Here is a 26171-nt window from a genome sequence, read left to right on the forward strand (position 1 = left end):
AACCAGCATTCATGCTAGCAAAATGACACCTGCTATTTTTAATTTTATAAGACATATGGTATTGGCATTACTGGAGAAGAGAAAGCAAGCCATTTTAAATGGTTTTACTCAATACAATAATGTGCTTTTTTTTGTTTCCCCTGTATGGAAAATTCAGAGTTCCCAAAATCTTTTACTCCTTCTTATCTCCTGTAGAAGACCTGCAGACTAGTAAGTCTTGTATTGAAATGCTTTGTTCCCATACGAGAATGAGCAAAGCCAGCAAGAGGACTCACATAATTTTAATTCCAAATTTAGTGCTCATAGAAAACCTTGGTTGCAATCTCAAATGGCCTTTGGTTTAATTCTTTCTTTTTTGTTTGAGATGGAGTTTTATAAAAGAAATAAGACTAGAGAACAAATGATTATTTATTTCAACAATAGTGATAGCCAACAAATAATTCTTGAATACTTAGAAAAATCATCCAATTTTCTCATTTTGAGAAATAAGAAAAATAAAACTGGCACACATATATCCCAACAAGTATTCAATTAACTATACTTGCTTGACTGATACTATTTCTCTAATAAATCCAAATAACCAGGCAACTACAGATGAACTGATAATACAAATATAGCCCAGCAGATTCTGTAATTCTCCTTTATCACCTACATTTCTTTAAAAAAAATATGAATCAGTTCATCTACTTCTTTTAAGATATATACTAAAATATAAAATAAGTCCTGAGGTACATATAACTGTTAAACAGCAGTACATTTGGAAAAGGAAAGCTAATTAATATTTCCTTATAATTCCACTGCTATGTTAACCTTTAAGGAAGATGCAAAATTTACTTTATTGAATTTCCTCAGTGTTGAGATCACACATGTAAATACACACACACACACACACACACACAAAAATCAATATCTCTATTTCCCTCACTGCCATCCTCAGATTTACTAAAGATGACATTGAAAAGGAGTTGAGAGTTCCTCAAATTTCCATACATCTATAAGAACTTATCTCATTCTTAGAAAGTACCCTGATATAGAAACTAAACTCCATAGAAGAAAGCAAATCTATATTAATATTGAATCAATATCATTGCACAACAGTTTTTTACTGTTACCAAATTTCTAAACAAGGCTGAAAAAAAGTGTTTCAATAATGTCCTTATGGGTGTGTTAAGTCACTTCAGTCGTGTCTGATTTTTCGCGACTCCATGGACTGCAGCCCGCCAGGCTCCTCTGTCCATGGGATTCTCTAGGCAAGAATACTAGAGAAGGTTGCCACGCCCCCTCCAGGGGATCTTTCTAACCAAGGGATCCAATCCATGCCTCATGTAGCTCCCCCACTACAGACAGATTCTTTACCATCAAGCCACTGGGGAGCCCAATTTTCTTATAGAAGTAGTTTAAGAAATTAAAAAGCTTAGTGGAGTAAACCCATGTCTTCTCAACCATTCCTGTACTGAGAGAATGTTTTAAAATGAATGAGGCACCAGACTGGAAGCCTGGCTCTTTAACCCTAGTGCCAAACAAAGGAAACTGACAAATCACAGGGAAAAAAAAAGTCCGATCACTTAAAAAAATTCTAAGCCCTCAGCTAAACATAACTTTATTATGACCACTAAATCATAGCTGGCCAATGAGAAGTTAATTGTAGTCCTTAAAACTTACTGTAGTCTGGGTAAGCAAGACAGAGTCATATTATAATAGGTACAACTCAATAAAAAACTGTTTATGTCAGATGATTAAAGTCTCTAGGAGACTAGTTCTAGAGATATCTCAAAACCAAAACTAAATTTCACCTACTCTGAAGTGGTCTTTTCATTTTTTTTCCTTTAAAGAACCTTATAAGCAATGGTTGAAAAATACCCTTGCACATGTTTTGAGGTCAGATACAAAACTGAGAATTTAAGTTTTCCTCAAATGCCATTTCCCTGAATACCATGGATCTGATGGTATTAGAATGGGAGTTAGCTAAAAGGTGGAGCTCTGTAGGAAAGGGCATGTGGGAGAAACGTCAGCTCGCAGGACAAGAGAATCTTTAAAATTAAAGACTCCTAAGGCAAAAAGCTTTCAAGAAGAACATTTTCTTTTCTAATTTAAGTAAAATCTTATTTAATGTTGCTTTAAATTTTGTTGTACATCTATTACATCCTTTATTGTTTTCTTCATTTGATAAAACATATGGAAGATTCTCCTTCCATTTATTAGTTCTAGAAAATACAGTTTATTAAAAACTTTAACATAGAATAAAAAAAGAGATTTTATTAATGACCAAATTTTCACATCCACAGAGTAAGCACCATCACACCATGTAATCTAGAAAATTACCTCCTTTTAAAGGAAAGACAATTGGGGAACCAGAACTGTAAAAGAATAATGACTAACATCCATAAACTAGTTTTAATATAATTTTTTTCCAATTAAAAAATATATATTATGTTAAAAAAAATATATATATATATTGTTTATAGAAAGCTACCAAAGTAAAGGAATCTACTGATCTGTACAGCAAGATCACTGGCACGGGGACAGTTAATACTCCCAAAACTACTAAGTGGAAATAGGAAAGAAAACTGAGCTCACATCACTAAAGGCAGTGAAATAATGAAATAATTTTCAGTAAAATTTAGCTTCCCACACATATTTATTTGCTCATTTGCCTTATATCCTTTTGACTTAACTGTCTTAAGTTTTCCCTAGGTAATTTATAGCCTATTTTTTACATTTAAAGTCACTCAGTCGTGTCTGACTCTTTGCGACCCCATGGACTACAGTCCATGGAATTCTCCAGGCCAGAGTACCGGAGTGGATAGCCTATCCCTTCTCCAAGGGATCCTCCCAACCCAGGAATTGAATCTGGGTCTCCCACATTGCAGGAGGATTCTTTACCAACTGACCTACCAAGGAAGCCAAAAGTCTGACACCTGTAGTTTATTTCCTCCTGCCGCTTGAGAGAGAGATAAAAAAATGTCTGACACCTGCAGCCTATTTCCTCCATTCGGAGACCCCTAGCCTTCCTACCTGTTACCCTCTCGTTCTGCCCTTTTCTTTTAGGAGAATTAAGTATTTGATTATAAAGTACAGTTTCTCTATGAATTACTTCATTGTGGATAAAGCAATTCAAGTAGTACACTACTGTTAAACACAAAAGTATTAAAAGTCCATTACACCCACTCCTCATCCAGGAAAAAAAGAAAACAAAGATTAAATCTATGCAGATCTGAGTTTTTGCCATTCCCTTCTCCCTTTGTTCCTGCTATTTATACTGCTTGTCACTACTACATTTATACTAGGAAACGCTTGTTTTTCCTGCTTGGATTTATTTCATAAACCACTAAATTCTCACTTTTTCCTGCAGTAAGACTTCATTACAAAGATATAATTAATCCCACTACAGCAAGAAAAAAAAGAAAACTCTAGGTTTAGTCAATCATTTAGTTTAGGCTCAGCTATGTGACCCTAGACCAATTCAATTGCTCTTTTGTACAATAAAGATACAAGATTGTGGTGAAGCTTGTATGAGATTAAGGCAGGTGAGAGAGTTTTGGATGTTTAAAGTGTCATACAAACATAAGGGTCTTAGTTTCTGTATCTATCATATGGGAGGATTCAGTTCGATGATCTCTAAAGATGTCTCATCTCTAAAAGTACATTGATATTTACATATGAAGCACATTAAAAAATCTATTTACTCTTGCGATAATTTCATAGTTGTAAGAGACTTAGGGAACAATTAACTCAACCCTCTCATCTCACAAAACGAGTCCAAAAGTAGACTAAGAGACTGGTAGATAACACAAGTCAGTAGGAAATTTGGGAGCAGGAAGGACACAGATCAGAGACTCTTACCTCAAAATCCCTTCTATCACGTGATGCCATTTACTGTTTTGTGAATTTAAACTGTCTTCACTACAGTTTAGACAATTACCTTTACAAACTGGAATGGAAAGCTTATTAAGAAAATGTAAATATTACTTTGGTGAAGATGACTTAAATGTTAACAGTCCAGTTAAGAATGTTTACAAATGACACTTTTTTTTTGCCAGGAGAAATATCAATAACCTCAGATACGCAGATGACACCACTCTTATGGGAGAAAGCAAAGAGCAACTAAAGAGCCTCTTGAAGAAAGTGAGAGGAGAGTGAAAAACCTGGCTTAAAACAACATTCAAAAAACGAAGATCATGGCATCTGTTCCCATCATTTCACGGCAAAGAGATGGGGAAACAATGGAAACAGTGAGAGACTTTATTTTCTTGGGCTCCAAAATCACTGCAGATGGTGAGTGTAGCCATGAAATTAAAAGACACTTGCTCCTTGGAAGAAAAGCTATGACCAACCTAGACAACATGTTAAAAAGCAGAGACATTACTTTGCTGACAAAGGTCTGTATAGTCAAAGCTATAGTTTTGGCAGTAGTCATGTATGGATGTGAGAGCTAGACAATAAAGAAAGTTGAGCATTGAGAATTGATGCTTTTAAATAGTGGTGTTGGAGAAGACTCTTGAGAGTCCTTGGACTTCCAAAGAGATACAACCAGTCCATCCTAAAGGAAATCAGTCATGAATATTCATTGGAAGGACTGATGCTGAAGCTGAAGCTCCAATACTTTGGCCACCTGATGAAAAGGGCTGACTCATTAGAAAAGACCCTGATGCTGGGCAAGATTAAAGGCAGGAGAAGGGGATGAGAGAGGATGAGATGGTTGGATGGCATCACCGACTGGATGGACATGAGTTTGAGCAAGCTCCAGAAACTGGTGATGGACAGGGAAGCCTGGTGTGCTGCAGTCCATGGGGTGCAAAGAATCGGACATGACTGAGTGAGTGAACAGAAATGAACTGAGAAATGGCACAAATCACAAAAGGAGCTTAGATCAAACTGTCCAGCTATTCACTTGATTTGTGTGACATTCAATTTTAAGTCAACAGGTATGATGTAAATCCTATCTAACCTTTCACAATAAAGAGTTTCAAATCTGCTTTTGTTTCTTACTAGCTACGTGATTCAGGGCAATTCAGGTCCGCGCGACGGACCACGCGGCAGAAGCGCGCCGGCTGCGAGGGACCTCACAGAAGCGTGGCCGAGAGGAGCTACCCCACGTCCGAGGTCAGGGGTGGCGGCCAAGAGGATCAGGCCGAGAGGAGAGGAGAGGAGGTACCCCACGTCTGAGGCCAGGGGCGGCGGCCGAGACGAGCTACCCCACATCCGAGGCCAGAGGCAGCGGCTGGGAGGAGCTACCCCACGTCAGAGGCTAGGGGTGGCAGCAGGGAGGAGCAACCCCACGTCAGAGGTCAGGAGGGGCAGTTGTGAGGAGATAACCCACGTCCAAGGTAAGAGAAACCCAAGTAAGATGGTAGGTGTTGCCAGAGGCATCAGAGGGCAGGCACACAAACCATAATCACACAAAACTAGTCAATCTAATCACACAGACCACAGCCTTGTCTAACTCAGTGAAACTAAGCCATGCCATGTGGGGCCACCCAAGACGGGTGGGTCATGGTGGAGAGGTCTGACAGAATGTGGTCCACTGGAGAAGGAAATGGCAAACCACTTCAGTATTCTTGCCTTGAGAACCCCATGAACAGTATGAAAAGGCAGAATGATAGGATACTGAAAGAGGAACTGCCCAGGTTGGTAGGTGCCCAATATGCTACTGGAGATCAGTAGAGAAATAACTCCAGAAAGAATGAAGGGATGGAGCCAAAGCAAAAACAATACCCAGGAGTGGATGTGACTGGTGATAGAAGCAAGGTCCGATGCTGTAAGAGCAATATTGCATAGGAACCTGGAATGTCAGGTCCATCAATCAAGGCAAATTGGAAGTAGTCAAACAGGAGATGGCAAGAGTGAACATTGACAGCAAACTAAAATGGACTGGAATGGGTGAATTTAACTCAGATGACTATTATATCTACTACTGTGGGCAGGAATCTCTTAGAAGAAATGGAGTAGCCATCATGGTCAACAGAAGAGTCCAAAATGCAGTACTTGGATGCAATCTCAAAAACGACAGAATGATCTCTGTTCGTCGGCAAGGCAAACCATTCATTAGCACAGTAATCCAAGGCTATGCCCGAACCAATAACGCTGAAGAAGCTGAAGTTGAATGGTTCTATGAAGGCCTACAAAACCTTTTAGAACTAACACCCAAAAAAGATGTCCTTTTCATTATAGGGGACTGGAATGCAAAAGTAAGAAGTCAAGAAACACCTGGGGTAACAGGCAAATTTGGCCTTGGAATACGGAATGAAGCAGAGCAAAGCCTAATACAGTTTTGCCAAGAAAACACACTGGTCATAGCAAACACCCTCTTCCAACAACACAAGAGAAGACTCTACACATAGACATCACCAGATGGTCAACACCGAAATCAGATTGATTATATTCTTTGCAGCCAAAGATAGAGAAGCTCTATACAGTCAGCAAAAACAAGATCAGGAGCTTGTTTTTGATCTGAGCTGACTGTGGCTCAGATCATAAACTCCTAATTGCCAAATTCAGACTTAAATTGAAGAAAGTAGGGAAAACCACTAGACCATTCAGGTATGACCTAAATCAAATCCCTTATGATTATACAGTGGAAGTGAGAAATAGATTTAAGGGACTAGATCTGATAGAGTGCCTGATGAACTATGGACGGACGTTCCTGACATTGTACAGGAGACAGAGAGCAAGACCATCCCCAAGAAAAAGAAATGCAAAAAAGCAAAATGGCTCTCTGGGGAGGCCTTACAAATAGCTGTGAAAAGAAGAGAAGTGAAAACCAAAGGAGAAAAGGAAAGATATAAGCATCTGAATGCAGAGTTCCAAAGAATAGCAAGGAGGAATAAGAAAGCCTTCTTCAGCGATCAATGCAAAGAAATAGAGGAAAACAACAGAATGGGAAAGACTAGAGATCTCTTCAAGAAAATTAGAGATACCAAGGGAACATTTTATGCAAAGATGGGCTCAATAAAAGACGGAAATGGTATGGACCTAACAGAAGCCTCTTAAGAAGAGGTGGCAAGAATACACAGAAGAACTGTAAAAAAAAGTCTTTCACGATTAAGATAATCATGATGGTGTGATCACTCACCTGGAGCCAGACATCCTGGAATGTGAAGTCAAGTGGGTCTTAAAAAGCATCACTATGAACAAAGCTAGTGGAGGTGATGGAATTCCAGTCGAGCTATTTCAAATCCTGGAAGATGATGCTGTGAAAGTGCTGCACTCTATATGCCAGCAAATTTGGAAAACTCAGCAGTGGCCACAGGACTGGAAAAGGTCAGTTTTCATTCCAATCCCAAAGAAAGGCAATGCCAAAGAATGCTCAAACTACCACACAATTGCACTCATTTCACATGCTAGTAAAGTAATGCTCAAAATTCTCCAAGCCAGGCTTCAGCAATACGTGAATTGTGAACTTCCTGATGTTCAAGCTGGTTTTAGAAAAGGCAGAGGAACCAGAGATCAAATTGCCAACATCTGCTGGATCAAGAGAGTTCCAGAAAAACATCTATTTCTGCTTTATTGACTATGCCAAAGCCTTTGACTGTGTGCATCACAATAAACTGTGGAAAATTCTGAGAGATGGGAATACCAGACCACCTGACCTGCCTCTTTGAGAAACCTGTATGCAGGTCAGGAAGCAACAGTTAGAACTGGACATGGAACAACAGACTGGTTCCAAATAGGAAAAGGAGTACGTCAAGGCTGTATATTGTCACCCTGCTTATTTAACTTCTATGCAGAGTACCTCATGAGAAACGTTGGGCTGGAAGAAGCACAAGCTGGAATCAAGATTGCCAGGAGATATGCAGATGATACCACCCTTATGGCAGAAAGTGAAGAGGAACTAAAAAGCCTCTTGATGAAAGTGAAAGAGGAGAGTGAAAAAGTTGGCTTAAAGCTCACCATTCAGAAAACAAAGATCATGGCATCTGGTTCCATCACTTCATGGGAAATAGATGGGGAAACAGTGGAAACAGTGTCAGACTTTATATTTTTGGGCTCCAAATTCACTGCAGATAGTGATTGCAGCCATGAAATTAAAAGACACTTACTCCTTGAAAGGGAAGTTATGCCCAACCTAGATAGCATATTAAAAAGCAGAGACATTACTTTGCTAACAAAAGTCTGTCTACTCAAGGCTATGGTTTTCCCAGTGGTCATGTATGGATGTGGGAGTTGGACTGTGAAGAAAGCTGAGTGCCGAAGAACTAACGCTTTTGAAGTGTGGTGTTGGAGAAGACTCTTGAGAGTCCCTTGGACTGCAGGGAGATCCAATCAGTCCATTCTAAAGGAGATCAGTCCTGGGTGTTCTTTGGAAGGACTGATGCTAAAGCTGAATCTCCAATACTTTGGCCATCTTATGCGAAGAGTTGACTCATTTGAAAAGACTCTGATGCTGGGAGGGATTGGGGGCAGGAGGAGAAGGGGATGACAGAGGATGAGATGGCTGGATGACATCACTGACTCGATGGACGTGAGTTTGGGTGGACTCCAGGAGCTGGTGATGGACAGGGAGGCCTGGCGTGCTGCAATTCATGGGGCCGCAAAGAGTTGGACACAAGTGAGCAACTGAACTGAACTGAACTGAACTGAACTGAAATGATCTAGCTCATATTAAGACCCTATATCAGTACCTGGCACATACTAAGTGCTGTACAAATATTATTTTCCTTCTCTAATTTCCTAAACTTTAGGGGAATAGAGAATGTTTCCTCTCCTTTTACTTTATCAGAAATGTTTATTAAATTAAATATATGAGGTCCTGGTCCCTCCACTTCAGTTACAAGAAGTTGTGCTGCTGCTGCTGCTGCTGCTGCTAAGTTGCTTCAGTCATGTCCGACTCTGTGCGACCCCACAGATGGCAGCCAACCAGGCTCCCCATCCCTGGGATTCTCTAGCCATGAATACTGGAGTGGGTTGCCATTTCCTTCTCCAATGAATGAAAGTGAAAAGTGAAAGTGAGGAGCAGTGTGACAAAAATGGAAGGCAAATGGGGTTTGGAGTCAACAAATCTGAATTTGAATTCTGGTCTGACTACCTACTAGCTTTTTACCTTGAGCAATTTACCAGACCTCTCAAGCTTCTTATCTGGAAATGTAACTTTTATCTAGCTTTTTATCATTCTGTTGTTCATATTCACAGATATGACAAATCCCTAGAAAGGGGCATGTCTTATTAATCTCTGTCTCTTCCACACTAAGGCAGAGTTTACAGTTATAAGATCTGCTGCTAGAATAAAGCAAGAGACTGAAAAGAAAGAGAGAGAGACCCAAGATTAGAATAAACGTGTTACATTAAGAAAAGAAAAAGTACAAACCCAGTTTAACTGGCACCAACTCTAGGTATTATGTCATTGCTTCCTTTTCTTTCCTAGGAATGGGCCTCAAGTATTCTTTTCCTACAGGATGATGCAACATGGGAAATGTGTGTTAGTGAAGGTCATTTGACTCATACTTTAAAACTGAGCATTTTAAAATTTACTATAAGGCAGTACTTACCACAACACTCATTCTATTTAATGGACTTTTTTTTTAATAGATAAAATATCCAAGGGGTGTTTTACTTTAGAAAACAGTATAGGTTTAAATAGCCTTAAGAAAACCCCCAAGTCTCTCACACTGTGGGCAGATTCCTTACTGTCTGAGCCACTAGGGAAGCCCTTAAAAAAGTAACCTTACCTCAAACATTACTTTCAATGAGTAACAATACTTTGTTAAAGAGGGCTTAACTAGTCAGGATAGGACTGCACAAAGCAGTATGCACAGATGTTTTTAGAGCTATATGTCTTAATCTTTTGAGTGAAGGGTGAGTGGTGAGGTATTATACACAACTATGAGAATCTGATGAAAGCTATGAATTGCATGCCCAGAAAAAGGCACACACATGCATCATATTTTACATATAATTTTAGTTGAGTCATGAAACCCAGTAATTATCCTGTAGATCTCTAAAATCTGTTAGTAGATGTTAAGCAACGCCTGTTTTTGAATTTTTCAAAATAATGGACTTAAAGGATTTTACAACATTAAGCAATTTAGTAGTCATCTAGTGCAAACTGCTAATACTAATAAAGAAATAGTGCCCCAGAAAGATAAGAAGAATTAGGTAAAGCCGTATTGCACTCAGGAACAAAGACATGTCCAACTACCGTACTAATCTACATAAGACTGACAAGGCAGAATTTAGTATAAATCAGTGCCTTTGGGTCAGAATAATTATCACAATGGAACCAGAACAGGAGACTTTCAAATTATCTTTTGGCCTAAACACATAATAGATCATTGATGGTTAAGAAAATGAAATCTGGAGTTACATGACACGTGAAAAAGTTGACAAAGGCACTAAATCTTTCTTATTCTCAAGTTCTCCAAAACAAATTGGAAAAATAATAAAACCTACCCTTGTAGGATTATTTGAAGGATAAAATCCGATAACGTGTATTAAATATTTAACACAGTGCCTAGGTATATCTCCTGGAGGAGGAAATGACAACCTACTTCCGTATTCTTGCCTGAAAAATCCCACGGACAGAGGAGCCTGGCATTATAGTTGGGCTACAGTCCATGGGGTCGTAAAGAGCTGGATATGACTAAGCACAGCAGCAGAAGCAAGGTACACAGTAGGTGCTCATGAAACGATATGAATTTTAAAATATTTCTTGTCACGTCATGGAATTGGGTAAAAGATAAAATAAAATCTCAAAGTAAATGAGGTGCTTTCCAGCTAAATAAAATAACTAGCAAACATTTACAAAGTATCTATATTATTCAAGGTTTTCCCGAGGATACAAGAGGATAAAGCTGTCCTCCTGTGTTCTCTTTTCAAGCAAAGACACCGAGCTTTTTCCTGCTCAGTTTCTGCCTTGGGTTCCTCTTTCCCTTTTCCCTTTCTAATTTAGCTGCTCAGTCTTTCTGACTCTTTGCGACCCTTTGGATTGTAGCCTGCCAGGCTCCTCTGTCCATGGGATTTTCCAGGCAAAAATACTGAAGTGGGTTGCCAGTTTCTTCTCCATTCCTTTCCCCTTAGGGCTCAGCTTTCTGCCTACTTCACATCTACCCACATTCTCTGTGCTCCAACCAGGACAGAAAGGATCCCCACATGAATATCTCTAATCCTAACCTTTCATCTGAGCATCAGATGCCTACATTCTGCTTTCTATATGCTTCCACTTGAAAGTACTATAGGTACAATACATCAAAAACTTTTCCTAACATCTATTCCTTCTTTAAATTCCCTGCTATGGTTATTAACAGCACCACAGCCACTTAGACACTCAAATCAAAGTCTGACAGTAATCTCACATTTCACTAATTACTTTAAATGTCTGATTCATTTCTACTCTAAACACTTTTCATGTCTATGTCCTCAACTTCACCCCTATTAATGGTATCCAAATCCAGGGCACTGTCTCTCAATATGACTGAATCAGTAATCTATCTGGTTTACTCTCCTCTATGCATGCACTCTTACCCTACCTCAAAGTCATTTGCCATATTCCCATCAAAATGATCACTCTAAAATGAAAATCCTGCCACACCTGTCAAACTCTTCAAAAGCTATTATTCACAGGATAAGGATAAAGTCCAGGTTCACCCACAAAATAAATGCCCATGTATGACACATAAAGCCCTCCATGACTTGGCTCAAGCCTATCCATCTTCTTTTCCTATCTCCCACTTCATCACACTACAGCCATACTGAACTACTTGTCAGACTTCCATGCTATTCTCTTAGCCAATATAAACTTATGCTCCTTCCATGAATAGGAAATTCTTACTTGTTCTTCCAGATTCAGGTCCAGGATCACCTTCTCTGGGAAGCCTCCAGAGTACATTTTCCTACCCCACTAAGCTCACACATCATCACAACAAGCACTCGGGAGATTTTTGTTAAACTGAACTGAAACTAAGCAAACTAATAACAAACAGCAAACAATTTATACATACAAAGCCAGTGAGAAGGGCAACTACTCAGTACTTCTTTAGAAAAAAGTCTTGATCTGGGGATACGAGGAGAGACTGTTCACAGATTGTTGAAGAAAAGAAATTAAAGTATTTGAGTGAGTAAAACAGAGATGGAAATGGACACATTAAAGGAGACACATGTAAGAAAAGACTGGAGGATAATAAACAGCTAATATAAACTCATGAATACAGCCATCAATATAAAATGATTTAGAGACACAATCAATAAATCACCAAAGATTTTTAAACAGTTTTCTCTGAAACTATATGATTTAATTGCCATTTATAGATACTACCCTGTACTTCAATTAGGGAGATATCGAGAAAGATATTTTCATCTTTTAGTTAATCTCTTGCATTTTTATAAGTCTCAGAAGGTATTCCCACTTGGTTACCATGTACTGAAGAACTCTACATAAAACCCTGAAATTATAACATATCTCTATATAGCACAATAGTTCACTGAAATTGGAACAAGGTAACAGAGACTTTCTTTCAGTTAGTTCAAGGGCTAGTCAATCTCCTTAAATAATCATTAATATTGGAATGCTAGGTTGCTCCAAATCAGCAGTGGAAAATGGAAATATAGAAAACTCAACATCAATTCACAGAGTCAATTCACAGAATTACACAATTCAATTGTAAATACCCTGCTTTCTGAATGCAGAATTCAAGAATATCAATCCTGAAACTTAAATACATTAGTTATAATACAGAAGAAGAACAGATGCATGAGGTAGACTCATATGAAGAATAAAAACTAAGGTTATCACCAATAATAAGAAGGGAAAGAAATGCTGTTATTTCTGAACTGTACTTCAAGACACAAAATCTACTGCTTGCAGTAAAAACAGGTAAGACTCACCCTAATACGATAACCACGCAACAGTCAGAAGAGGATCACATTAGAAGAATAAATAGAACAAGTAAACCAGCCACCCTAAACTGAAGCATCTCGAAGTGGACTTCTGATTGGTTACTTTATATACTCGACAGTATATCTGTATTAGGTAGTAACAACCCTGGGCACATCTTCTATACCAAGAGAAAAGGTGATTAGGAAACAGATTTATGTAAACAAGCACAGAAGTATTTGGGAGCTTAACATTCATTTGCATGGAGTTGTGTGTTTTCTTGTCCTTGACTGTAAATGCGAATTCCCTGCTTTCAGCTTTGCAGACAATTTAAAAAGAGAGACACAAAGGTGAATGTGAATTTGCAACACAATGCTGATGTTATATCAGAAGATATAGATGATTCTCACTCTCACATCATACCTGTCATTTTAAAATACCCCTACTGATATGAACTAACATTCATGAATGAAAGGTTAAAAAATTCTTTTGGGCTGTGGTATTTAAGCAAATTGACAGATATGAATGCACAAACACTAGTCTTGGATTATGAAATCCCCGCACACATGACTACCACTGTAAAAACAAACTTCTCTAAGAGAATAGGGACTGGAAATGTTGCTGGTTTGCTGAAGAGAAAGCATCACTATAACAGAAACTGGCAGCCTACCAATACGATGCTGACAAACATGTCATGCCCAAGCGTGCTGCAGATGATTGTTTAGACTCTGTCAGTGTCACCTATGTTTCTGCACTATTCCATCTTATGAAAGACCTACTGGCTGAGGGAATATGGAATCATCCATCTGCAAAAGCAAACTGGTTTTCTCTGAAACAGATTTATTTTTTTAACAGGAAAAGAGAGAGATATATTTCTTGGGATCATAATCTCAAGCACAAATTGGGACTAATAACTGTACACATGCAAGGATTATTCATAAAAGAGTAGCAGATTTACACACACACACACACACACAGTGGATTCTTGCAATGTGCGGTAGTTATGTTCTACAAAGTTTTTGCCAACACTGAACTGGTGAATGCTATACTTTCATCCCTTCTAGGAAATGGAAAACAGGGATAAGTTTCTACAAGCCTCTGCTTACAACATTTTATCAACCTATCAATATGTAATTTCTTTTAATGTGTACTTGTTTAGAGATACTTTATTTATTTATTTTTTTTTTTTTATGTTTATTTATTTATTTTTTTTTTCTTACATGCGTATATACTGTTGATTCATTAAAATCGAGCTCATGGCCAAGAGTATAGCTCCTGACTGAACAAAGCTTATCTAACACACGTATTTTCACCATCAGTAAACATCACAACTTTCTTGTGCTCAGGCACACTACACAGTACTTCTGCACAGAACCCAGAGGCCGAGTTAATCAGTGAAATCACCCACCAAGAAAGCATTAAAAATGTGAAAAACATGGCACGAAGGAGATGGCAAAAAAGACACTTCTTTATAATATGAGAGTTGAAACAAGAGGGCAAGATGTCAACCTCAGCTGAGAATGTAAACCTCAGGCATTTCAATTTTTTTGTCACTCTGCCTATGTCTGCAAATGGTTGTGAAGGCAGCACAAATATTGATTTGGGAGTTTAAATAAATCTTAGCAAGTAGATGGATTTGCAAATATGGAATCCATTCATAATGAGGATCAAATGTGGATATGTATCCACATATATGTGTATGTAAACATACACACATATGACAAATGCAATATGTGGCAGAAAAGAAAAGTTATGGGACTCTCTGGTTTGAAACTGTCCTAAGGTTCAGGCCTATATTTCCTTTGGGCCCCCTGGATACCACCACCTGAACGTTCTATCAGCACTTCAGACTTCAAAGACCAAGCTCATCTTCTGCACTTTGCTTAATCCTGTCTTCTGCTATATTACTTCTCCAATAATGGCACCATCTTATCTCCTCAAGTCATGATGACTTTGACTCTCTTTTCCATGTCCTATCCAGGGAAAAAATCATGTTAATTCTTCCTCTGAAATACCTTATAAAGTTATCTCCCCTGCCCAAATCCACTACAACTATCACTAAATGCCTTTCTATCATTTGTTGTGTTTAGCTGCTCAGTTGTGTCCGACTCTGTGTGACCCCATGGACTGTAGCCTGCCAGGCTCCTCTGTCCATGGGATTCTCCAAGGCAGAATACTGGAGTGGGTTCCCATACCTTCCTCCAGGGAGTCTTCCCAACCTAGGTATCGAACCCAGGTCTTCCTCATTGCAGATGGATTCTTTACCATCTGAGTCACCAGGGAAGCCCTTTCTATCATTTGGACCATCGGTAAAGTCTACTGTCTCCTCTATTTTCTACCCCAGAATCACAGGTGATATTACCGTCAGTGTTATTCTTCCAAACCTAATTACGCTCTTCATTTCCTGGTACCTGTAAGATGACTCTGAGAATTCTTGGTATGGTATGTACGTTGTTTTATGACTTGGAATCAAATCATCTTTTTAAACTCACGTACTGACACTCTTCTCTAATAAACTCTATATTCTAGCCACACCAATTTATTTCCCATTATTTGACTGTATCATAAAGGCCCTTTATAAATGCTATAAATTTTACTAGCAACCTCTTTCTTCCATTTTCTACTTGCCCTTAAGTTTTCTGCTGATGTTACTTCCTACGCCCTTAAGTTTTCTGCTGATGTTACTTCCTATGTGAAGTCTCTCCTGATAAGCCTCTCCCTCCACCTCAGGCCAAGTTAGTCAGTCTTGTCTGTGCTTCCACAGTATTTTCACATACTTTTGTTACAGAATTCCTTAAGTTCTAATTATTAACAGAGAAAGTGTGAGAATTTACAAGGTTAGTCAAATATTGACAACTATTACAGCTGGGTGGTGATGGGAATTCATTGTATCACTGTGTACTGTAGTGTACGTGTTAAACATCCATTAAAGGAAAGTTAGAAAAAAATTAAAAGCCACTTGCTCCTTGGATGGAAAGCTATGACAAACCTAGATAGCATATTAAAAACCAGAGACATCACTGCTGACAAAGGTACATATGTTCAAAGTTATGGTTTTTCCAGTAGTCATGTAAAGATGTGAGAGTTGGACCATAAAGAAGGCTGAGTGCCAAAGAATTGATGCTTTCAAACTGTGGGGCTAGAGAAGATTCTTGAGAGTCCCTTGCTCTGCAAAGAGATCAAACCAGTCAATGCTAAAGGAAATCAATGCTGAATATTCATCGGAAGGATGATTCTGAAGCTGAAGCTCCAATCTTTTGGTCACCTGATGTGAAGAGCTGACTCAATGGAAAAGACCCTGACGCTGGGAAAGATAGAAGGCAAAGGAGAAGGGGCAGCAGAGGATGAGACGGTTAGATGGTATCACCAACTCAATGGGCATGAACCTGAGCAAACTGCAGGAGATAGTGAAGGAAAGAGGAGCCTGGCATGCCACCATCCATGGGATTGCAAAGAGTTGGACATGACTTAGGGACTGAACAACAATTGAAAACCTGACTTATGTGTGACTTAAACAAATAGGGCATTGATTTTTTTCCCCCCATGTAAGAAGTCTAGAGATAGGTAGTCAAGGGTTGGTACAGAGGCTCAAGATGTTCATCGAAGACCAAGGCTCTGAGATGGCACTTGCTACACGGGAACAGGTGACTTTCACTTTGGGTTTTTTCCTGCTCCTTGATGCCAATGGCTTGTGACTAGCATCCATCTAAGCAGGAAACGAGGAGGCTGCCATGGAAACAACTGTGTCAGAGGCAGCCTGAGTCTGTGAGGGATAGTCCGGGTTTCCTGGACTCTGTTTTTTTTTTCTGGTAAAGGAATTCTGAGGACTGACCAGCTCTTGTAGATCTAAAGCCATGGCCTGTGGGCCAATAACATTTAGGGATGTTGGTTACACAGTTCTTTCCTCATGAGTGGGAATTTGACCCTCTTCAGAAGAAACCGTACCAAGATGGGATGATGGAGAACTATAGTAACTTGACCTCACTGGGCCATTTCATTTCTAAACCAGACATAATTGTGTTATTGGAGTAAGGAAAAGACCCCTGAATGGTTGTGGGAGAAGAAACAAGCTGGAATACAGATTTGGATTCAAGTTATAAAATAATCAGTGACAGAAAAACATTTGTATCTGGAAAAAATGCATCTCTTTTTCTGCATCAGAGAATTCATAGTGGTGAGAAAGCCTATGAAGAACGTGGAAAGACTTTTTGTTGTGTGTGCCTTAAACCTTGCTCAACAGGGAAGAGTTCCTAGTGGAGCAGACAGCCAGGACTCCAAGATGGCGTCAGCTGTACTACTAACGGAGAAGAAACTCCTAGATGTCAAATTAAGGGAGCTGCCAAGCTGGATACTAATGTGAGATTTTATCCCTAAAGGCATTGCTCGAATATTGCAAAGAGGTTATTACTGGTATTACAACAAGTATTTCAACATGAAGAATGGGAGTGTCACTGGCCTTTCTATGGTGCTGGCAGCTTATGTGCTTTTCAACTGTGGCTGTTCTTACAAGGATCTTAAACAAGATCAGCCAAGAGAGTACCACCGAAGAAGGCACACTCTGCATTCCTGACCATGATACGGGCCGAGCACCCCAAATCCTTTCATAGACTATTGGAGAATTAACACCCAATCGACCACCTGACCTGCCTCTTGAGAAACCTATATGCAGGTCAGGAAGCAACAGTTAGAACTGGACATGGAACAACAGACTGGTTCCAAACAGGAAAAGGAGTATATCAAGGCTATATATTGTCACCCTGCTTATTTAACTTCAGTGCAGAGTACATTATGAGAAACGCTGAACTGGAAGAAGCACAAGCTGGAATCAAGATTGCCGGGAGAAATATCAATAACCTCAGATATGCAGATGACACCACCCTTATGGCAAAGTGAAGAGGAACTAAAAAGCCTCTTGATGAAAGTGAAAGAGGAGAGTGAAAAAGTTGGCTTAAAGCTCAACATTCTGAAAACGAAGATCATGGCATCTGGTCTCATCACTTCATGGGAAATAGATGGGGAAACAGTGGAAACAGTGTCAGACTTTATTTCTGGGGGCTCCAAAATCACTGCAGATGGTGACTGCAGCCATGAAATTAAAAGACGCTTATTCCTTGGAAGAAAAGTTATGACCAACCTAGACGGCATATTCAAAAGCAGAGACATTACTTTGCCAACAAAGGTCCATCTAGTCAAGGCTATGGTTTTTCCAGTGGTCATGTATGGATGTGAGAGTTGGACTGTGAAGAAAGCTGAAAAAAGAAAAAAGAAAAGAAAGCTGAGTGCTGAAGAATTGATGCTTTTGAACTGCGGTGTTGGAGAAGACTCTTGAGAGTCCGTTGGACTGCAAGGAGATCCAACCAGTCCATTCTGAAGGAGATCAGCCCTGGGATTTCTTTGGAAGGATGATGCTAAAGCTGAAACTCCAGTACTTTGGCCACCTCATGGGAAGAGTCGACTCATTGGAAAAGACTCTGATGCTGAGAGGGATTGGGGGCAGGAGGAGAAGGGGACGACTGAGGATGAGATGGCTGGATGGCATCACTGACTCGATGGGCGTGAGTCTGAGTGAACTCCGGGAGTTGGTGATGGACAGGGAGGCCTGGCGTGCTGCGATTCATGGGGTCGCAGAGTCAGACACGACTGAGCGGCTGAACTGAACTGAAAAGATAACCGGTTAAAAAAAAATCTCTTAGCAACTTTCAAATTGAGTAATATTAACTATAATCACCATTCTGTATATTACATCCCCATGAGTTATTTATTTTATAATTGGAAATTTGTAGCTTTTGATTTCCTTTACACATTTTACCCACTGCTTCTGGCTACCATCAATCTCCTCTCTGTACCTATGGCTTTGGTTTCATGTTTTTGTTTTTGACTTTTTTTTTTCAGATTTCATATGTAAGTGAGATCATACAGTATTGGTATTTGTCTTTGTCTGACTTCACTTAGTATAATGCCCTGAAGATCCATTCATATTGTTACAAATGACAGGACTGCCTTCTTTCCATTATTGAATAATATTTAATTGTATACATGTCACTTTTAAGAAAAATCTCCTCTCTCGTCTCCATTACAACAGTCTTGGCTGTTGTAAGTGATGCTGCATTGAACACTGGGATGCAGACATACTTTCAAAATAGTGATTTTGTTTCCTTTGGATAAACACCAAGAAGTGGAACTGCTAGGTTATATGATAGTTTTAGTTTTAATTTTTTGAGGAATCGCCATACTGTTTTCCATAATAACTACCTAATTGAAATTTCCTCCAGCAGTGCATAATGGATGCCTTTTCTCCATGTTCTTGCCAACACTTGCTATTTCTTGGTTTTTGGTAATGGCTAACAGGTGTGGGTGATGTTTTACTATGGTTTTGGTTTGCATTTCCCTGATGATTAGTGATGTTGAGCACCTTTTCCTGTACTTAGACATTCAAATATCTTCTTTGGAAAAATGTCTAATCAGATCTTCTCTCAATTTTCTGATTGTTTGTTTGCTTTTCTATTAAGTTGTATAATGGTTTTAAAAATATATATTGTGGATTATAAACTAACTATACCCCAATATAAAATAAAAATTAAAAAAAAAGACCAAGGCTCTTTCCTTTTGCTCCATTAATTGTGTTGATTTGTTGCTTCAAAGTTGTTTGCTGTACACGTAGGTATTACTTCTGCATTCAAGGCAAGTAAAAGGACAGTGTCAGTCACACTTTTACCTCTTTAATAGGAAAAACAAAGGCTTTTTTCAGTGGCCTCAGCATCACATTTGCCATGTGAGAATATCACGTTCTCCATGGCTGGTGGGCCATCCAACGGTGTCTTAATACCCTGGTCTCCTTGAGGGTAGAGACTATTTTTGTACTTTAGCAACCAATCCAGTACCTGGCACAGAAATAGGATCTTTGTATCTAATGAAGGAATGAGTCTAATAAAGAAAACAGTGGCAAGTATCGTAACACAAACTCGGCTTTCCTAATTTTCTTTTTTTTGTTAAGTAATAAAATTAAAGTGTTCTAAAAATAACCACTGCTATACCAAAAAGGGATTATTAGTATTACAGCAGCTTGACATCTATAATCATGAAATATTTTATAATTATTGCTTTCTCTATAGAGAACCAAACAGAGGATTAACAAGGAAACAAGAAGAGAACTGAATTTCTGTACAAGGAAAACATTCAATCATGATGAAACTCAGCTTACCTAAATAATAATGTTTATTTCCCAAGGCTGTTCTGAGGACAAAGTAAATATAAATAATATGAATGTATACTAAAATATATAAAACACTATAAACATATGCATTATAAAAGTGGTTCTGTTAAGTCTTGAGAGGAAACTTACAATTCTTATGTAATATATGCAGTGTGATACACCATCCAGCACACCAATAGTATCGATTAAAAATTAAACACTATCAATATCTAGTACGGATATTGGGCATTAGTCCAAGGGTAGATGAGATTCTGGACTTGGTCCTGCTTCTTTCATGACTATAGGGAAGTAAACTAATAACTGTACTTTACATTTATACCTATTAAAGAAGGCTTTATAAAAATAAAATTGGTGTCTCAATGCAATTCTATAATACACACAAAGCAGGATATGAAAAACAAAATAAACTAGTTAACAAGAACAGATGACATCATATCCCAATGCATCAATTAATAATTACTACCAACAAATGAATAGCACTAAAGTAGGCCAAGGTCCTAAAGCGCTTCTAAGTCAAGTGAGACATAAAACAGTAGAAGCACTGAATATTAATTTTCCTCTGGCTTTAATAACCCTGATTGAGCTTACAAAGAATACCCCTTAAGGTGACCTTATAGCTCATATGCGCAGGCAACACTGGTGCTGAGAACTATGTCTAATAAATTATAACCTCAATGGCCTGTTTTCCAGGTTTTTATTAAGCTGTATATTTCCTCATATAAAAGAATATTACATTATAATAAGCATTGCATAAACATAACAAAAAAACAGTGGTCAGTACTGAAGAAGAGAAAAATGACAGTTCTAAGTCAATAAAGTCTCCTTGGAATATTATAGTAAGAACTGTTGCATCTTCACTTTTATTGGATTTGGAGACAACAGCTGCTTTGAAGAAAAATACAATCTTCTGACAAGTCTGTTTAATTAACTCTCACTTTTCAAACATTCAAATACCTTAAGCTTATTATTATTAAAGGCTTACCATTTCCTGATTCATTTAAGCAGAAACTATTCTCTGTGTAGGTTACCATGGAATTATTTAATACTGAAAACTGACTCACCTTAATACAAAAAAAAAAAAAAACTGCATCAAGATTGTAGGCCACTGAATTCCAGCACAGCACTGCATAAAGCATCATTAGGTCATTAACAGAACTGAAAAATTCCAACAGTGGGTCAGATTTCTTACTGTACAGTTAGTTATGTCTACAGGAGGAACATCTATTTTAATAAGAAACCAAAATGTTAGAACAGTGAGAATGGGCTTATGTTTAACAGCTACATTCACCCAGTTTAAACAACTTTGATTCTTATTTTTAAACAGGGAGAAACACAATGTTTCTCTTCCTGTTTTATCTGCAAAAATACCTTTACCAGCTAAAACTTCAACAGTGAATACTTCTCCAATAAGAATTTTGAAGTACTTGATATAAACAATGTTATTTGTCGATGTTTATACAAATAAGAGTTATAAGTGATACATTTAGAATTAGGAACTTTTTAAAATATCTAACTTTACAGATGGAGGAGGAAGTATATTAACTTAAAGATTCATTGCTTTTTGAAATACTATTTTCTCTTAAAGAAGAGCATATTATATTTAATAAAAGGTTCAATACAGTGGAAAGATACAATTATGAATACTAAACACCTATTGATGGACTATTAAAATATATGAAGAAAAAAATAACAAAATCGAAAGGTGAAATAGACAATTACATAATAATAGTTGGAAATTTCAATATCCCACTCATAATAATGGACAGGAGCAACCAGACAGAAGGTAAGAAAGGAAATAGAAGATTTAACACAATAAACCAACTATATCTCACAAATACCAAATGCTCTAACCAACAATAACAGAATATACATACATATTCTTCTCAAGTGTATATTGGACATTTTCCAGAAGAAACCATAATTTAGGCCACAAATGAAGTTAAAAACCAACAACAAAAGTAAAACTGGAAAATCCACAAATTTGTGGAAATTAAACACACACTTCAACAACCAATGGATCAAAGAAAAAAAATCACATGGAAAATTAGAATATCCTTAGAGATGAATGAAAATGAAAGCATAACATATCCAAACTCATGGAATGCAGGGAATTTTTATAGCTATAAATGCTTACATTTGAAAACAGAAAAGATCTCAAATTAACAACTTAACTTTACAACTAAAAAAAAAGAACTAAAACTAAATCTAGCAGAAGGAAGGAAATAATAAAGATTAGAGCAGAGATAGATGAAGTAGAGAAAAAAAGAAAAATCAATGAACCCAAAAACTAGTTCTTTAAAAAGATCAACAAAACTGACAAACATTTAGCTAGATGAACAAAGGAAAAAGAGAGAAGACTCAAATTACTAAAATCAGAAACGGAAGTGGGGACACTGTAGTTAGTCATCAGTCGTGTCCAACTCTTTGGGACCACATGGACTGGAGCCTACAAGGCTCCTCTGTCCATGGGATTTTCCAGGCAAGAATACTGGAGTGAGTTGCCATTTCCTTCTCCAGGGGATCTTCCTGACCGAGGAATTGAACCAGCATCTCCTGTGTCTCCTGCATTGAAGGTGGATTCTTTATCTGCTGAGCCATGGGGTGGGAGGTGGAAGTAGGGACATTAGTACCAATTCTACAGAAATAAAAGGGATTATAAAAAAGTACTATGAACAAATTAGATAACATACCTGAAATGGACAAATTCCTAGAAACATAAAACCTACCAAGACTGAATCACAAAGAAACAGAAAATATGAGTAGACCTACAGTAAAGAAATTGAATCAGTAATTTAAAATTTCTCCACAAAGAAAAGCCTTATGCCTGATGGCTTCAGTGGTGAAATCAACCAAACATTTAAATAAGAACTAATACTAGTCCTTTTCAAACTTTTCCTAAAAATCAAATTAGAGGAAATACTTCCTAACCTTCATTAATAGAATGAACTAACATTCACTAATAGAATGAAGGGGGGAAAATATGATCTTAATCAATGTAGAAAAAGGAGATGACAAAATTCAGCATTCTTTCTTGATAAAAACACTCAACAAACTAAAAACAGAAGGAAATTAATCTCAACATAACAAAAGCAATATACAAAAAAACCTCACAGGGAACAACATAAAATGGCGAAATACTGAAAGTTCTTTCTCTAAGATCAGGAATAAATGAAAGATGTCAGCTTTTGCCACTTCTATTCAACACAGTACTGGAAGTTCTACTTAGAGTAACTTAGGCAAGAGAAAGAAATAAATATTAACACATACAAAAAAAAATCAATTGCATTTCTATAAACTAACAATGGACAATCTGAAAAGAAAAAAACAAAACCAATTCCATTTACGGTAATATCAAAAGGAATAAAATAGGAATTAACCATAGAGATGAAACACCTGTACACTGAAAACTACAAAAAAGAAAAAATCACTGAATGAAAATAAGCAATAACTCAATAAATGGAAACACATCCCATCTCAATGGGCTGGAAAAGTTAGTTGTGTTAAGATGTCCATTCTACTCAAAGCAATCTATAGATTCAGTGTAATCTCTATCAATATCTCAAATAATATTTTTGCAGAAATAGAAAAAGTCATCCTAAAATTCATATGAGTTCTCAAGGGACTCTGAAGAGCCAAAACAATCTTGAATAAACAAGAACAAAGCAAGAGAACTTACACATTGTGGTTTAAAAATTTATGACAATGCTAGCATGGCACTAGCATTAAAAAAGACAAAAAGACCAATGGAACACAATAAATATAAACCTTTGTATACATGGTCAAACAATTTTTGACAAGGGTGCCAAGACTATTCAATGGGGAAGCGACAGTCTTTTCAACAAATGATGCTGGTAAAACTGGATATCCATCATGCGAAAGAATGACGTTCAACCCTTACCTAACACCGTATACAAAAATTAACTCAAAAGGGACCAAAGATCTAAATGTAAAACCTAAAACTATAAAACTTGTAGAAGATAGGGCAGAGGTTTGACAGCATTGGATCTTGCAGTGATTTCTAGATATAACAACAAAGGCACAGACAACCAAAGGGAAAATAAACAAACTGGACTTTGTGAAAATTTTTAAATTTTGTGCATCAAAACACTACTCAGAGTTAAAAGACAACCCTCTGAGTGGGAAAAAGTATCTGCATATGTGCATATCATGTACTTGATAAAGGATTAATCTCCAGAATATACAGAGAACTCTCAAAACTCAGCAACAACAAAACCAAACAACTCGGTTCAAAAATGGGCTAAGAACTTGAATACATTTTTCCCAAGGTATATAAATGGCCAATACACACAAGAGAAATTAAACACTACTCTTTATTTAGGAAATGAAAATCAATCAAAACTACAGTGAGACACCACCTCACATTCATTAGGATGATTGCTAATGAAGAAACAAACAGGAAGTAACAAGTGTTGGTGAGGATGTGGAGTAAATGGAACCCTTGGCACTATTGGTGGGAACTTAAAACGATATGAGCTGCTGTGGAAAAGAGTATGGTTCCACAAAAATGAGAATATTATCCAGCAATTCCTCTTCTGGGTACATACCCCCAAAAATTGAAAGCAAGGTCTTGAGAAGATATTTGTATACTCACTCATAGCAAACCTACTAATAAAAGAAAAAATGAGAAGGCAACCTAAGCATCCACTGACAGGTGAATGCATAAATAAAATGAGGTATATACATACAATGGAGTATCATTCATCCTTTAAAAGGAAGGGTATTCTGCAACATGTTACAACATGGGTAAATCTTGAAGACATTCCTCTAAGTAAAATAAGCCAGTCACAAAAAGACAAATATTGTATGATTCCAGTTATACAGAACTGGAAAGCAATGGAAAGATGGTTGCCAGAGGCTGGGTGAGGGAAGGTGAATGGGGAGTTATTATTTACGGGGTAAAGAGTTTCAGCTTTACAAAATGGAAAGAGTTACAGAGATGGGTGATGGTGATGGTTCATCAATATTATGAATGTACTTAATACTGTTTGTATACCTAAGATGGTTAAGATGGTACATTTTATGCTAAATGTATTTTAGCACAATAAAAAAATGGAAAAAATTAAAAGGAGGGTGCGGGTCGGGGAGAGGGAAGTGTAAATGACCCATTGGGAAACAAGGAAAATATAAATGTCATCGGAAGAAGAAAACATAAAAAGAAGAAGGAAGGAAGGAAGGAAGGAACGCAGGGAGGGAAAGAGAGGAAGAGAGGGAGGAATGGACCTACATACACACACACACACTTTGAACTTTGGCCTAAAGTACCAGGTACTGCTCACTCAGGTACAGCCGTAGAGAGAATGTGCCAGGAGACCAACCATTGTCATATTTTGACACCAAAGATCAAAATTCCGGCCTAGTCTAAAATGGACAAAATTGGACTTAATCAGAAGTAATCAGCTGTAAAAAACACAGATTTGAAAGGTCTAGACTATGTTCCACTGTCATTCAATTAGGATATCAAATTGAATTTGGAAGAGTTTAGTATGACTTGTGTCTCTTAAAATTCTCAGGATACACACAGAATGTGAATGCTCCTTGGAGTAGCTGACTTGATGGATGTTATGGAGAAGTACTTCTGCCATTCATAGGAAAAAAACACATATTTCACAGAAGCACTTAAAATCAACATTTTCCACTGCTTCAAATGGTAAGTGAAGTAAAAATTCTAATTTCAAACTCACTCTAAGCTGCAATAAAAAAATGTATGCTCTTATAAACTTCCGTTAGCCACACAGCAAAGGAATGTGTTACTAACATCTGTGAATGCTATGTCCCCAAAGCATTTGTCACTTCAGCTAACGTAACAGCACATTCTCCTTGGAGGAAATCAATCACTCTGTCAATAGTCCTGGTCAAGCAGGTGAAAATATTTCTCACCGGGGATTCGCTTAGTGCAATGTTTAGCAACTCTTTAAAATCTGTAGGCACATGAAATCTGAGGATTGGATGGAAAAAAAGAAGAAATATATTACATTTTTACCTCAAAAGTCTCAGTGATACTGCTTCACATTTTCCTGTATTTCAGCTCCTATAGGAAAACATTTTCCTATATTTCAGCTCCTACAGGAAATTATTACATGACATTACTGTCATTTCCTATAACCAAGGTATTTGTTTACCTGGATGGACTGA

General features: G+C 37.7%; 1 protein-coding gene and 1 pseudogene across 2 annotated transcripts in view; one reads left to right on the top strand and one right to left on the bottom strand.

Annotated features, from left to right (window-relative positions):
- PEAK1 (pseudopodium enriched atypical kinase 1) overlaps positions 1-26171 on the bottom strand; it is a 324301-nt gene that overhangs the window by 177233 nt on the left and 120897 nt on the right. The window lies entirely within an intron of this gene.
- LOC102189628 lies at positions 17021-17409 on the top strand (annotated as a pseudogene).

The sequence above is a fragment of the Capra hircus genome, chromosome 21 (genome assembly GCF_001704415.2).
Source record: "Capra hircus breed San Clemente chromosome 21, ASM170441v1, whole genome shotgun sequence".
NCBI classification, from domain to species: domain Eukaryota; kingdom Metazoa; phylum Chordata; class Mammalia; order Artiodactyla; family Bovidae; genus Capra; species Capra hircus.